Source organism: Coregonus lavaretus, assembly GCF_964263955.1.
Source record: "Coregonus lavaretus genome assembly, chromosome: 32".
Lineage (NCBI taxonomy): Eukaryota > Metazoa > Chordata > Actinopteri > Salmoniformes > Salmonidae > Coregonus > Coregonus lavaretus.
In genome coordinates, this window is record NC_140019.1 from 97,841 (window position 1) to 113,141 (window position 15,301).

Below are 15,301 nucleotides of genomic sequence, written 5' to 3' on the forward strand. Positions count from 1 at the left end.
AACAAACGTGAAACAATTCTTTTAGCCTTTTCTTATGAAAACAGGGTCCAAAATCATGGCTTTTCGTTCAGCAGTGGAAGTAGGAGGCGCGCTCTACAATAGGCAAGGGTTTTCAAGTCTGCAAGTACGTTTTAAGCTGAGTTCCATTAACATTGTCCAAAATCATGTTTTAACCAAAATCCACAATACGACCAGTTCAGCATATGAGAGGAGACACTGTTTGAGTGTAACAAACGTGAAACAATTCTTTTAGCCTTTTCTTATGACAACAGGGTCCAAAATCATGGGTTTTCGTTCAGCAGTGGAAGTAGGAGGCGCGCTCTACAATAGGCAAGGGTTTTCAAGTCTGCAAGTACGTTTTAAGCTGAGTTCCATGAACATTGTCCAAAATCATGTTTTAACCAAAATCCACAATGCGACCAGTTCAGCATATGAGAGGAGACACTGTTTGAGTGTAACAAACGTGAAACAATTCTTTTAGCATTTTCTTATGAAAACAGGGTCCAAAATCATGGGTTTTCGTTCAGCAGTGGAAGTAGGAGGCGCGCTCTACAATAGGCAAGGGTTTTCAAGTCTGCAAGTACGTTTTAAGCTGAGTTCCATGAACATTGTCCAAAATCATGTTTTAACCAAAATCCACAATGCGACCAGTTCAGCATATGAGAGGAGACACTGTTTGAGTGTAACAAACGTGAAACATTTCTTTTAGCCTTTTCGCATGAAAACAGGGTCCAAAATCATGGGTTTTCGTTCAGCACTGGAAGTAGGAGGCGCGCTCTACAATAGGCAAGGGTTTTCAAGTCTGCAAGTACGTTTTAAGCTGAGTTCCATGAACATTGTCCAAAATCATGTTTTAGGCCAAATCCACATTGCGACCAGATCAGCATATGACAGGAGACACTGTTTGAGTGTAACAAACGTGAAACAATTCTTTTAGCCTTTTCGCATGAAAACAGGGTCCAAAATCATGGCTTGGAAGCAGTGGAAGTAGGAGGCGCGCTCTACAATAGGCAAGGGTTTTCAAGTCTGCAAGTACGTTTTAAGCTGAGTTCCATGAACATTGTCCAAAATCATGTTTTAGGCCAAATCCACATTGCGACCAGTTCAGCATATGACAGGAGACACTGTTTGAGTGTAACAAACGTGAAACAATTCTTTTAGCCTTTTCTTATGAAAACAGGGTCCAAAATCATGGCTTTTCGTTCAGCAGTGGAAGTAGGAGGCGCGCTCTACAATAGGCAAGGGTTTTCAAGTCTGCAAGTACGTTTTAAGCTGAGTTCCATTAACATTGTCCAAAATCATGTTTTAACCAAAATCCACAATGCGACCAGTTCAGCATATGAGAGGAGACACTGTTTGAGTGTAACAAACGTGAAACAATTCTTTTAGCCTTTTCTTATGACAACAGGGTCCAAAATCATGGGTTTTCGTTCAGCAGTGGAAGTAGGAGGCGCGCTCTACAATAGGCAAGGGTTTTCAAGTCTGCAAGTACGTTTTAAGCTGAGTTCCATGAACATTGTCCAAAATCATGTTTTAACCAAAATCCACAATGCGACCAGTTCAGCATATGAGAGGAGACACTGTTTGAGTGTAACAAACGTGAAACAATTCTTTTAGCATTTTCTTATGAAAACAGGGTCCAAAATCATGGGTTTTCGTTCAGCAGTGGAAGTAGGAGGCGCGCTCTACAATAGGCAAGGGTTTTCAAGTCTGCAAGTACGTTTTAAGCTGAGTTCCATGAACATTGTCCAAAATCATGTTTTAACCAAAATCCACAATGCGACCAGTTCAGCATATGAGAGGAGACACTGTTTGAGTGTAACAAACGTGAAACATTTCTTTTAGCCTTTTTGCATGAAAACAGGGTCCAAAATCATGGCTTTTCGTTCAGCAGTGGAAGTAGGAGGCGCGCTCTACAATAGGCAAGGGTTTTCAAGTCTGCAAGTACGTTTTAAGCTGAGTTCCATGAACATTGTCCAAAATCATGTTTTAACCAAAATCCACAATGCGACCAGTTCAGCATATGAGAGGAGACACTGTTTGAGTGTAACAAACGTGAAACAATTCTTTTAGCCTTTTCGCATGAAAACAGGGTCCAAAATCATGGGTTTTCGTTCAGCAGTGGAAGTAGGAGGCGCGCTCTACAATAGGCAAGGGTTTTCAAGTCTGCAAGTACGTTTTAAGCTGAGTTCCATGAACATTGTCCAAAATCATGTTTTAACCAAAATCCACAATGCGACCAGTTCAGCATATGAGAGGAGCCACTGTTTGAGTGTAACAAACGTGAAACATTTCTTTTAGCCTTTTTGCATGAAAACAGGGTCCAAAATCATGGGTTTTCGTTCAGCAGTGGAAGTAGGAGGCGCGCTCTACAATAGGCAAGGGTTTTCAAGTCTGCAAGTACGTTTTAAGCTGAGTTCCATGAACATTGTCCAAAATCATGTTTTAGGCCAAATCCACATTGCGACCAGTTCAGCATATGACAGGAGACACTGTTTGAGTGTAACAAACGTGAAACAATTCTTTTAGCCTTTTCTTATGAAAACAGGGTCCAAAATCATGGCTTTTCGTTCAGCAGTGGAAGTAGGAGGCGCGCTCTACAATAGGCAAGGGTTTTCAAGTCTGCAAGTACGTTTTAAGCTGAGTTCCATTAACATTGTCCAAAATCATGTTTTAACCAAAATCCACAATACGACCAGTTCAGCATATGAGAGGAGACACTGTTTGAGTGTAACAAACGTGAAACAATTCTTTTAGCCTTTTCTTATGACAACAGGGTCCAAAATCATGGGTTTTCGTTCAGCAGTGGAAGTAGGAGGCGCGCTCTACAATAGGCAAGGGTTTTCAAGTCTGCAAGTACGTTTTAAGCTGAGTTCCATGAACATTGTCCAAAATCATGTTTTAACCAAAATCCACAATGCGACCAGTTCAGCATATGAGAGGAGACACTGTTTGAGTGTAACAAACGTGAAACAATTCTTTTAGCATTTTCTTATGAAAACAGGGTCCAAAATCATGGGTTTTCGTTCAGCAGTGGAAGTAGGAGGCGCGCTCTACAATAGGCAAGGGTTTTCAAGTCTGCAAGTACGTTTTAAGCTGAGTTCCATGAACATTGTCCAAAATCATGTTTTAACCAAAATCCACAATGCGACCAGTTCAGCATATGAGAGGAGCCACTGTTTGAGTGTAACAAACGTGAAACATTTCTTTTAGCCTTTTTGCATGAAAACAGGGTCCAAAATCATGGGTTTTCGTTCAGCAGTGGAAGTAGGAGGCGCGCTCTACAATAGGCAAGGGTTTTCAAGTCTGCAAGTACGTTTTAAGCTGAGTTCCATGAACATTGTCCAAAATCATGTTTTAGGCCAAATCCACATTGCGACCAGTTCAGCATATGACAGGAGACACTGTTTGAGTGTAACAAACGTGAAACAATTCTTTTAGCCTTTTCTTATGAAAACAGGGTCCAAAATCATGGCTTTTCGTTCAGCAGTGGAAGTAGGAGGCGCGCTCTACAATAGGCAAGGGTTTTCAAGTCTGCAAGTACGTTTTAAGCTGAGTTCCATTAACATTGTCCAAAATCATGTTTTAACCAAAATCCACAATGCGACCAGTTCAGCATATGAGAGGAGACACTGTTTGAGTGTAACAAACGTGAAACAATTCTTTTAGCCTTTTCTTATGACAACAGGGTCCAAAATCATGGGTTTTCGTTCAGCAGTGGAAGTAGGAGGCGCGCTCTACAATAGGCAAGGGTTTTCAAGTCTGCAAGTACGTTTTAAGCTGAGTTCCATGAACATTGTCCAAAATCATGTTTTAACCAAAATCCACAATGCGACCAGTTCAGCATATGAGAGGAGACACTGTTTGAGTGTAACAAACGTGAAACAATTCTTTTAGCATTTTCTTATGAAAACAGGGTCCAAAATCATGGGTTTTCGTTCAGCAGTGGAAGTAGGAGGCGCGCTCTACAATAGGCAAGGGTTTTCAAGTCTGCAAGTACGTTTTAAGCTGAGTTCCATGAACATTGTCCAAAATCATGTTTTAACCAAAATCCACAATGCGACCAGTTCAGCATATGAGAGGAGACACTGTTTGAGTGTAACAAACGTGAAACATTTCTTTTAGCCTTTTTGCATGAAAACAGGGTCCAAAATCATGGCTTTTCGTTCAGCAGTGGAAGTAGGAGGCGCGCTCTACAATAGGCAAGGGTTTTCAAGTCTGCAAGTACGTTTTAAGCTGAGTTCCATGAACATTGTCCAAAATCATGTTTTAACCAAAATCCACAATGCGACCAGTTCAGCATATGAGAGGAGACACTGTTTGAGTGTAACAAACGTGAAACAATTCTTTTAGCCTTTTCGCATGAAAACAGGGTCCAAAATCATGGGTTTTCGTTCAGCAGTGGAAGTAGGAGGCGCGCTCTACAATAGGCAAGGGTTTTCAAGTCTGCAAGTACGTTTTAAGCTGAGTTCCATGAACATTGTCCAAAATCATGTTTTAACCAAAATCCACAATGCGACCAGTTCAGCATATGAGAGGAGCCACTGTTTGAGTGTAACAAACGTGAAACATTTCTTTTAGCCTTTTTGCATGAAAACAGGGTCCAAAATCATGGGTTTTCGTTCAGCAGTGGAAGTAGGAGGCGCGCTCTACAATAGGCAAGGGTTTTCAAGTCTGCAAGTACGTTTTAAGCTGAGTTCCATGAACATTGTCCAAAATCATGTTTTAGGCCAAATCCACATTGCGACCAGTTCAGCATATGACAGGAGACACTGTTTGAGTGTAACAAACGTGAAACAATTCTTTTAGCCTTTTCTTATGAAAACAGGGTCCAAAATCATGGCTTTTCGTTCAGCAGTGGAAGTAGGAGGCGCGCTCTACAATAGGCAAGGGTTTTCAAGTCTGCAAGTACGTTTTAAGCTGAGTTCCATTAACATTGTCCAAAATCATGTTTTAACCAAAATCCACAATACGACCAGTTCAGCATATGAGAGGAGACACTGTTTGAGTGTAACAAACGTGAAACAATTCTTTTAGCCTTTTCTTATGACAACAGGGTCCAAAATCATGGGTTTTCGTTCAGCAGTGGAAGTAGGAGGCGCGCTCTACAATAGGCAAGGGTTTTCAAGTCTGCAAGTACGTTTTAAGCTGAGTTCCATGAACATTGTCCAAAATCATGTTTTAACCAAAATCCACAATGCGACCAGTTCAGCATATGAGAGGAGACACTGTTTGAGTGTAACAAACGTGAAACAATTCTTTTAGCATTTTCTTATGAAAACAGGGTCCAAAATCATGGGTTTTCGTTCAGCAGTGGAAGTAGGAGGCGCGCTCTACAATAGGCAAGGGTTTTCAAGTCTGCAAGTACGTTTTAAGCTGAGTTCCATGAACATTGTCCAAAATCATGTTTTAACCAAAATCCACAATGCGACCAGTTCAGCATATGAGAGGAGACACTGTTTGAGTGTAACAAACGTGAAACATTTCTTTTAGCCTTTTCGCATGAAAACAGGGTCCAAAATCATGGGTTTTCGTTCAGCACTGGAAGTAGGAGGCGCGCTCTACAATAGGCAAGGGTTTTCAAGTCTGCAAGTACGTTTTAAGCTGAGTTCCATGAACATTGTCCAAAATCATGTTTTAGGCCAAATCCACATTGCGACCAGATCAGCATATGACAGGAGACACTGTTTGAGTGTAACAAACGTGAAACAATTCTTTTAGCCTTTTCGCATGAAAACAGGGTCCAAAATCATGGCTTGGAAGCAGTGGAAGTAGGAGGCGCGCTCTACAATAGGCAAGGGTTTTCAAGTCTGCAAGTACGTTTTAAGCTGAGTTCCATGAACATTGTCCAAAATCATGTTTTAACCAAAATCCACAATGCGACCAGTTCAGCATATGAGAGGAGACACTGTTTGAGTGTAACAAACGTGAAACATTTCTTTTAGCCTTTTCGCATGAAAACAGGGTCCAAAATCATGGGTTTTCGTTCAGCACTGGAAGTAGGAGGCGCGCTCTACAATAGGCAAGGGTTTTCAAGTCTGCAAGTACGTTTTAAGCTGAGTTCCATGAACATTGTCCAAAATCATGTTTTAGGCCAAATCCACATTGCGACCAGATCAGCATATGACAGGAGACACTGTTTGAGTGTAACAAACGTGAAACAATTCTTTTAGCCTTTTCGCATGAAAACAGGGTCCAAAATCATGGGTTTTCGTTCAGCAGTGGAAGTAGGAGGCGCGCTCTACAATAGGCAAGGGTTTTCAAGTCTGCAAGTACGTTTTAAGCTGAGTTCCATGAACATTGTCCAAAATCATGTTTTAACCAAAATCCACAATGCGACCAGTTCAGCATATGAGAGGAGACACTGTTTGAGTGTAACAAACGTGAAACAATTCTTTTAGCCTTTTCTTATGAAAACAGGGTCCAAAATCATGGCTTTTCGTTCAGCAGTGGAAGTAGGAGGCGCGCTCTACAATAGGCAAGGGTTTTCAAGTCTGCAAGTACGTTTTAAGCTGAGTTCCATGAACATTGTCCAAAATCATGTTTTAACCAAAATCCACAATGCGACCAGTTCAGCATATGAGAGGAGACACTGTTTGAGTGTAACAAACGTGAAACAATTCTTTTAGCCTTTTCTTATGAAAACAGGGTCCAAAATCATGGGTTTTCGTTCAGCAGTGGAAGTAGGAGGCGCGCTCTACAATAGGCAAGGGTTTTCAAGTCTGCAAGTACGTTTTAAGCTGAGTTCCATGAACATTGTCCAAAATCATGTTTTAACCAAAATCCACAATGCGACCAGTTCAGCATATGAGAGGAGACACTGTTTGAGTGTAACAAACGTGAAACAATTCTTTTAGCATTTTTTTATGAAAACAGGGTCCAAAATCATGGGTTTTCGTTCAGCAGTGGAAGTAGGAGGCGCGCTCTACAATAGGCAAGGGTTTTCAAGTCTGCAAGTACGTTTTAAGCTGAGTTCCATGAACATTGTCCAAAATCATGTTTTAACCAAAATCCACAATGCAACCAGTTCAGCATATGAGAGGAGACACTGTTTGAGTGTAACAAACGTGAAACAATTCTTTTAGCATTTTCTTATGAAAACAGGGTCCAAAATCATGGGTTTTCGTTCAGCAGTGGAAGTAGGAGGCGCGCTCTACAATAGGCAAGGGTTTTCAAGTCTGCAAGTACGTTTTAAGCTGAGTTCCATGAACATTGTCCAAAATCATGTTTTAACCAAAATCCACAATGCGACCAGTTCAGCATATGAGAGGAGACACTGTTTGAGTGTAACAAACGTGAAACATTTCTTTTAGCCTTTTCGCATGAAAACAGGGTCCAAAATCATGGGTTTTCGTTCAGCACTGGAAGTAGGAGGCGCGCTCTACAATAGGCAAGGGTTTTCAAGTCTGCAAGTACGTTTTAAGCTGAGTTCCATGAACATTGTCCAAAATCATGTTTTAGGCCAAATCCACATTGCGACCAGATCAGCATATGACAGGAGACACTGTTTGAGTGTAACAAACGTGAAACAATTCTTTTAGCCTTTTCGCATGAAAACAGGGTCCAAAATCATGGGTTTTCGTTCAGCAGTGGAAGTAGGAGGCGCGCTCTACAATAGGCAAGGGTTTTCAAGTCTGCAAGTACGTTTTAAGCTGAGTTCCATGAACATTGTCCAAAATCATGTTTTAGGCCAAATCCACATTGCGACCAGTTCAGCATATGACAGGAGACACTGTTTGAGTGTAACAAACGTGAAACAATTCTTTTAGCCTTTTCTTATGAAAACAGGGTCCAAAATCATGGCTTTTCGTTCAGCATTGGAAGTAGGAGGCGCGCTCTACAATAGGCAAGGGTTTTCAAGTCTGCAAGTACGTTTTAAGCTGAGTTCCATGAACATTGTCCAAAATCATGTTTTAACCAAAATCCACAATGCGACCAGTTCAGCATATGAGAGGAGACACTGTTTGAGTGTAACAAACGTGAAACAATTCTTTTAGCATTTTTTTATGAAAACAGGGTCCAAAATCATGGGTTTTCGTTCAGCAGTGGAAGTAGGAGGCGCGCTCTACAATAGGCAAGGGTTTTCAAGTCTGCAAGTACGTTTTAAGCTGAGTTCCATGAACATTGTCCAAAATCATGTTTTAACCAAAATCCACAATGCAACCAGTTCAGCATATGAGAGGAGACACTGTTTGAGTGTAACAAACGTGAAACAATTCTTTTAGCATTTTCTTATGAAAACAGGGTCCAAAATCATGGGTTTTCGTTCAGCAGTGGAAGTAGGAGGCGCGCTCTACAATAGGCAAGGGTTTTCAAGTCTGCAAGTACGTTTTAAGCTGAGTTCCATGAACATTGTCCAAAATCATGTTTTAACCAAAATCCACAATGCGACCAGTTCAGCATATGAGAGGAGACACTGTTTGAGTGTAACAAACGTGAAACATTTCTTTTAGCCTTTTCGCAGGAAAACAGGGTCCAAAATCATGGGTTTTCGTTCAGCACTGGAAGTAGGAGGCGCGCTCTACAATAGGCAAGGGTTTTCAAGTCTGCAAGTACGTTTTAAGCTGAGTTCCATGAACATTGTCCAAAATCATGTTTTAGGCCAAATCCACATTGCGACCAGATCAGCATATGACAGGAGACACTGTTTGAGTGTAACAAACGTGAAACAATTCTTTTAGCCTTTTCGCATGAAAACAGGGTCCAAAATCATGGGTTTTCGTTCAGCAGTGGAAGTAGGAGGCGCGCTCTACAATAGGCAAGGGTTTTCAAGTCTGCAAGTACGTTTTAAGCTGAGTTCCATGAACATTGTCCAAAATCATGTTTTAACCAAAATCCACAATGCGACCAGTTCAGCATATGAGAGGAGACACTGTTTGAGTGTAACAAACGTGAAACAATTCTTTTAGCCTTTTCGCATGAAAACAGGGTCCAAAATCATGGGTTTTCGTTCAGCAGTGGAAGTAGGAGGCGCGCTCTACAATAGGCAAGGGTTTTCAAGTCTGCAAGTACGTTTTAAGCTGAGTTCCATGAACATTGTCCAAAATCATGTTTTAACCAAAATCCACAATGCGACCAGTTCAGCATATGAGAGGAGCCACTGTTTGAGTGTAACAAACGTGAAACATTTCTTTTAGCCTTTTTGCATGAAAACAGGGTCCAAAATCATGGGTTTTCGTTCAGCAGTGGAAGTAGGAGGCGCGCTCTACAATAGGCAAGGGTTTTCAAGTCTGCAAGTACGTTTTAAGCTGAGTTCCATGAACATTGTCCAAAATCATGTTTTAGGCCAAATCCACATTGCGACCAGTTCAGCATATGACAGGAGACACTGTTTGAGTGTAACAAACGTGAAACAATTCTTTTAGCCTTTTCTTATGAAAACAGGGTCCAAAATCATGGCTTTTCGTTCAGCAGTGGAAGTAGGAGGCGCGCTCTACAATAGGCAAGGGTTTTCAAGTCTGCAAGTACGTTTTAAGCTGAGTTCCATTAACATTGTCCAAAATCATGTTTTAACCAAAATCCACAATACGACCAGTTCAGCATATGAGAGGAGACACTGTTTGAGTGTAACAAACGTGAAACAATTCTTTTAGCCTTTTCTTATGACAACAGGGTCCAAAATCATGGGTTTTTGTTCAGCAGTGGAAGTAGGAGGCGCGCTCTACAATAGGCAAGGGTTTTCAAGTCTGCAAGTACGTTTTAAGCTGAGTTCCATGAACATTGTCCAAAATCATGTTTTAACCAAAATCCACAATGCGACCAGTTCAGCATATGAGAGGAGACACTGTTTGAGTGTAACAAACGTGAAACAATTCTTTTAGCATTTTCTTATGAAAACAGGGTCCAAAATCATGGGTTTTCGTTCAGCAGTGGAAGTAGGAGGCGCGCTCTACAATAGGCAAGGGTTTTCAAGTCTGCAAGTACGTTTTAAGCTGAGTTCCATGAACATTGTCCAAAATCATGTTTTAACCAAAATCCACAATGCGACCAGTTCAGCATATGAGAGGAGACACTGTTTGAGTGTAACAAACGTGAAACATTTCTTTTAGCCTTTTCGCATGAAAACAGGGTCCAAAATCATGGGTTTTCGTTCAGCACTGGAAGTAGGAGGCGCGCTCTACAATAGGCAAGGGTTTTCAAGTCTGCAAGTACGTTTTAAGCTGAGTTCCATGAACATTGTCCAAAATCATGTTTTAGGCCAAATCCACATTGCGACCAGATCAGCATATGACAGGAGACACTGTTTGAGTGTAACAAACGTGAAACAATTCTTTTAGCCTTTTCGCATGAAAACAGGGTCCAAAATCATGGCTTGGAAGCAGTGGAAGTAGGAGGCGCGCTCTACAATAGGCAAGGGTTTTCAAGTCTGCAAGTACGTTTTAAGCTGAGTTCCATGAACATTGTCCAAAATCATGTTTTAACCAAAATCCACAATGCGACCAGTTCAGCATATGAGAGGAGACACTGTTTGAGTGTAACAAACGTGAAACATTTCTTTTAGCCTTTTCGCATGAAAACAGGGTCCAAAATCATGGGTTTTCGTTCAGCACTGGAAGTAGGAGGCGCGCTCTACAATAGGCAAGGGTTTTCAAGTCTGCAAGTACGTTTTAAGCTGAGTTCCATGAACATTGTCCAAAATCATGTTTTAGGCCAAATCCACATTGCGACCAGATCAGCATATGACAGGAGACACTGTTTGAGTGTAACAAACGTGAAACAATTCTTTTAGCCTTTTCGCATGAAAACAGGGTCCAAAATCATGGGTTTTCGTTCAGCAGTGGAAGTAGGAGGCGCGCTCTACAATAGGCAAGGGTTTTCAAGTCTGCAAGTACGTTTTAAGCTGAGTTCCATGAACATTGTCCAAAATCATGTTTTAACCAAAATCCACAATGCGACCAGTTCAGCATATGAGAGGAGACACTGTTTGAGTGTAACAAACGTGAAACAATTCTTTTAGCCTTTTCTTATGAAAACAGGGTCCAAAATCATGGCTTTTCGTTCAGCAGTGGAAGTAGGAGGCGCGCTCTACAATAGGCAAGGGTTTTCAAGTCTGCAAGTACGTTTTAAGCTGAGTTCCATGAACATTGTCCAAAATCATGTTTTAACCAAAATCCACAATGCGACCAGTTCAGCATATGAGAGGAGACACTGTTTGAGTGTAACAAACGTGAAACAATTCTTTTAGCCTTTTCTTATGAAAACAGGGTCCAAAATCATGGGTTTTCGTTCAGCAGTGGAAGTAGGAGGCGCGCTCTACAATAGGCAAGGGTTTTCAAGTCTGCAAGTACGTTTTAAGCTGAGTTCCATGAACATTGTCCAAAATCATGTTTTAACCAAAATCCACAATGCGACCAGTTCAGCATATGAGAGGAGACACTGTTTGAGTGTAACAAACGTGAAACAATTCTTTTAGCATTTTTTTATGAAAACAGGGTCCAAAATCATGGGTTTTCGTTCAGCAGTGGAAGTAGGAGGCGCGCTCTACAATAGGCAAGGGTTTTCAAGTCTGCAAGTACGTTTTAAGCTGAGTTCCATGAACATTGTCCAAAATCATGTTTTAACCAAAATCCACAATGCAACCAGTTCAGCATATGAGAGGAGACACTGTTTGAGTGTAACAAACGTGAAACAATTCTTTTAGCATTTTCTTATGAAAACAGGGTCCAAAATCATGGGTTTTCGTTCAGCAGTGGAAGTAGGAGGCGCGCTCTACAATAGGCAAGGGTTTTCAAGTCTGCAAGTACGTTTTAAGCTGAGTTCCATGAACATTGTCCAAAATCATGTTTTAACCAAAATCCACAATGCGACCAGTTCAGCATATGAGAGGAGACACTGTTTGAGTGTAACAAACGTGAAACATTTCTTTTAGCCTTTTCGCATGAAAACAGGGTCCAAAATCATGGGTTTTCGTTCAGCACTGGAAGTAGGAGGCGCGCTCTACAATAGGCAAGGGTTTTCAAGTCTGCAAGTACGTTTTAAGCTGAGTTCCATGAACATTGTCCAAAATCATGTTTTAGGCCAAATCCACATTGCGACCAGATCAGCATATGACAGGAGACACTGTTTGAGTGTAACAAACGTGAAACAATTCTTTTAGCCTTTTCGCATGAAAACAGGGTCCAAAATCATGGGTTTTCGTTCAGCAGTGGAAGTAGGAGGCGCGCTCTACAATAGGCAAGGGTTTTCAAGTCTGCAAGTACGTTTTAAGCTGAGTTCCATGAACATTGTCCAAAATCATGTTTTAGGCCAAATCCACATTGCGACCAGTTCAGCATATGACAGGAGACACTGTTTGAGTGTAACAAACGTGAAACAATTCTTTTAGCCTTTTCTTATGACAACAGGGTCCAAAATCATGGGTTTTTGTTCAGCAGTGGAAGTAGGAGGCGCGCTCTACAATAGGCAAGGGTTTTCAAGTCTGCAAGTACGTTTTAAGCTGAGTTCCATGAACATTGTCCAAAATCATGTTTTAACCAAAATCCACAATGCGACCAGTTCAGCATATGAGAGGAGACACTGTTTGAGTGTAACAAACGTGAAACAATTCTTTTAGCCTTTTCTTATGACAACAGGGTCCAAAATCATGGGTTTTTGTTCAGCAGTGGAAGTAGGAGGCGCGCTCTACAATAGGCAAGGGTTTTCAAGTCTGCAAGTACGTTTTAAGCTGAGTTCCATGAACATTGTCCAAAATCATGTTTTAACCAAAATCCACAATGCGACCAGTTCAGCATATGAGAGGAGACACTGTTTGAGTGTAACAAACGTGAAACAATTCTTTTAGCATTTTCTTATGAAAACAGGGTCCAAAATCATGGGTTTTCGTTCAGCAGTGGAAGTAGGAGGCGCGCTCTACAATAGGCAAGGGTTTTCAAGTCTGCAAGTACGTTTTAAGCTGAGTTCCATGAACATTGTCCAAAATCATGTTTTAACCAAAATCCACAATGCGACCAGTTCAGCATATGAGAGGAGACACTGTTTGAGTGTAACAAACGTGAAACATTTCTTTTAGCCTTTTCGCATGAAAACAGGGTCCAAAATCATGGGTTTTCGTTCAGCACTGGAAGTAGGAGGCGCGCTCTACAATAGGCAAGGGTTTTCAAGTCTGCAAGTACGTTTTAAGCTGAGTTCCATGAACATTGTCCAAAATCATGTTTTAGGCCAAATCCACATTGCGACCAGATCAGCATATGACAGGAGACACTGTTTGAGTGTAACAAACGTGAAACAATTCTTTTAGCCTTTTCGCATGAAAACAGGGTCCAAAATCATGGCTTGGAAGCAGTGGAAGTAGGAGGCGCGCTCTACAATAGGCAAGGGTTTTCAAGTCTGCAAGTACGTTTTAAGCTGAGTTCCATGAACATTGTCCAAAATCATGTTTTAACCAAAATCCACAATGCGACCAGTTCAGCATATGAGAGGAGACACTGTTTGAGTGTAACAAACGTGAAACATTTCTTTTAGCCTTTTCGCATGAAAACAGGGTCCAAAATCATGGCTTTTCGTTCAGCAGTGGAAGTAGGAGGCGCGCTCTACAATAGGCAAGGGTTTTCAAGTCTGCAAGTACGTTTTAAGCTGAGTTCCATGAACATTGTCCAAAATCATGTTTTAACCAAAATCCACAATGCGACCAGTTCAGCATATGAGAGGAGACACTGTTTGAGTGTAACAAACGTGAAACAATTCTTTTAGCCTTTTCTTATGAAAACAGGGTCCAAAATCATGGGTTTTCGTTCAGCAGTGGAAGTAGGAGGCGCGCTCTACAATAGGCAAGGGTTTTCAAGTCTGCAAGTACGTTTTAAGCTGAGTTCCATGAACATTGTCCAAAATCATGTTTTAACCAAAATCCACAATGCGACCAGTTCAGCATATGAGAGGAGACACTGTTTGAGTGTAACAAACGTGAAACAATTCTTTTAGCATTTTTTTATGAAAACAGGGTCCAAAATCATGGGTTTTCGTTCAGCAGTGGAAGTAGGAGGCGCGCTCTACAATAGGCAAGGGTTTTCAAGTCTGCAAGTACGTTTTAAGCTGAGTTCCATGAACATTGTCCAAAATCATGTTTTAACCAAAATCCACAATGCAACCAGTTCAGCATATGAGAGGAGACACTGTTTGAGTGTAACAAACGTGAAACAATTCTTTTAGCATTTTCTTATGAAAACAGGGTCCAAAATCATGGGTTTTCGTTCAGCAGTGGAAGTAGGAGGCGCGCTCTACAATAGGCAAGGGTTTTCAAGTCTGCAAGTACGTTTTAAGCTGAGTTCCATGAACATTGTCCAAAATCATGTTTTAACCAAAATCCACAATGCGACCAGTTCAGCATATGAGAGGAGACACTGTTTGAGTGTAACAAACGTGAAACATTTCTTTTAGCCTTTTCGCATGAAAACAGGGTCCAAAATCATGGGTTTTCGTTCAGCACTGGAAGTAGGAGGCGCGCTCTACAATAGGCAAGGGTTTTCAAGTCTGCAAGTACGTTTTAAGCTGAGTTCCATGAACATTGTCCAAAATCATGTTTTAGGCCAAATCCACATTGCGACCAGATCAGCATATGACAGGAGACACTGTTTGAGTGTAACAAACGTGAAACAATTCTTTTAGCCTTTTCGCATGAAAACAGGGTCCAAAATCATGGGTTTTCGTTCAGCAGTGGAAGTAGGAGGCGCGCTCTACAATAGGCAAGGGTTTTCAAGTCTGCAAGTACGTTTTAAGCTGAGTTCCATGAACATTGTCCAAAATCATGTTTTAGGCCAAATCCACATTGCGACCAGTTCAGCATATGACAGGAGACACTGTTTGAGTGTAACAAACGTGAAACAATTCTTTTAGCCTTTTCTTATGACAACAGGGTCCAAAATCATGGGTTTTTGTTCAGCAGTGGAAGTAGGAGGCGCGCTCTACAATAGGCAAGGGTTTTCAAGTCTGCAAGTACGTTTTAAGCTGAGTTCCATGAACATTGTCCAAAATCATGTTTTAACCAAAATCCACAATGCGACCAGTTCAGCATATGAGAGGAGACACTGTTTGAGTGTAACAAACGTGAAACAATTCTTTTAGCCTTTTCTTATGACAACAGGGTCCAAAATCATGGGTTTTTGTTCAGCAGTGGAAGTAGGAGGCGCGCTCTACAATAGGCAAGGGTTTTCAAGTCTGCAAGTACGTTTTAAGCTGAGTTCCATGAACATTGTCCAAAATCATGTTTTAACCAAAATCCACAATGCGACCAGTTCAGCATATGAGAGGAGACACTGTTTGAGTGTAACAAACGTGAAACAATTCTTTTAGCATTTTCTTATGAAAA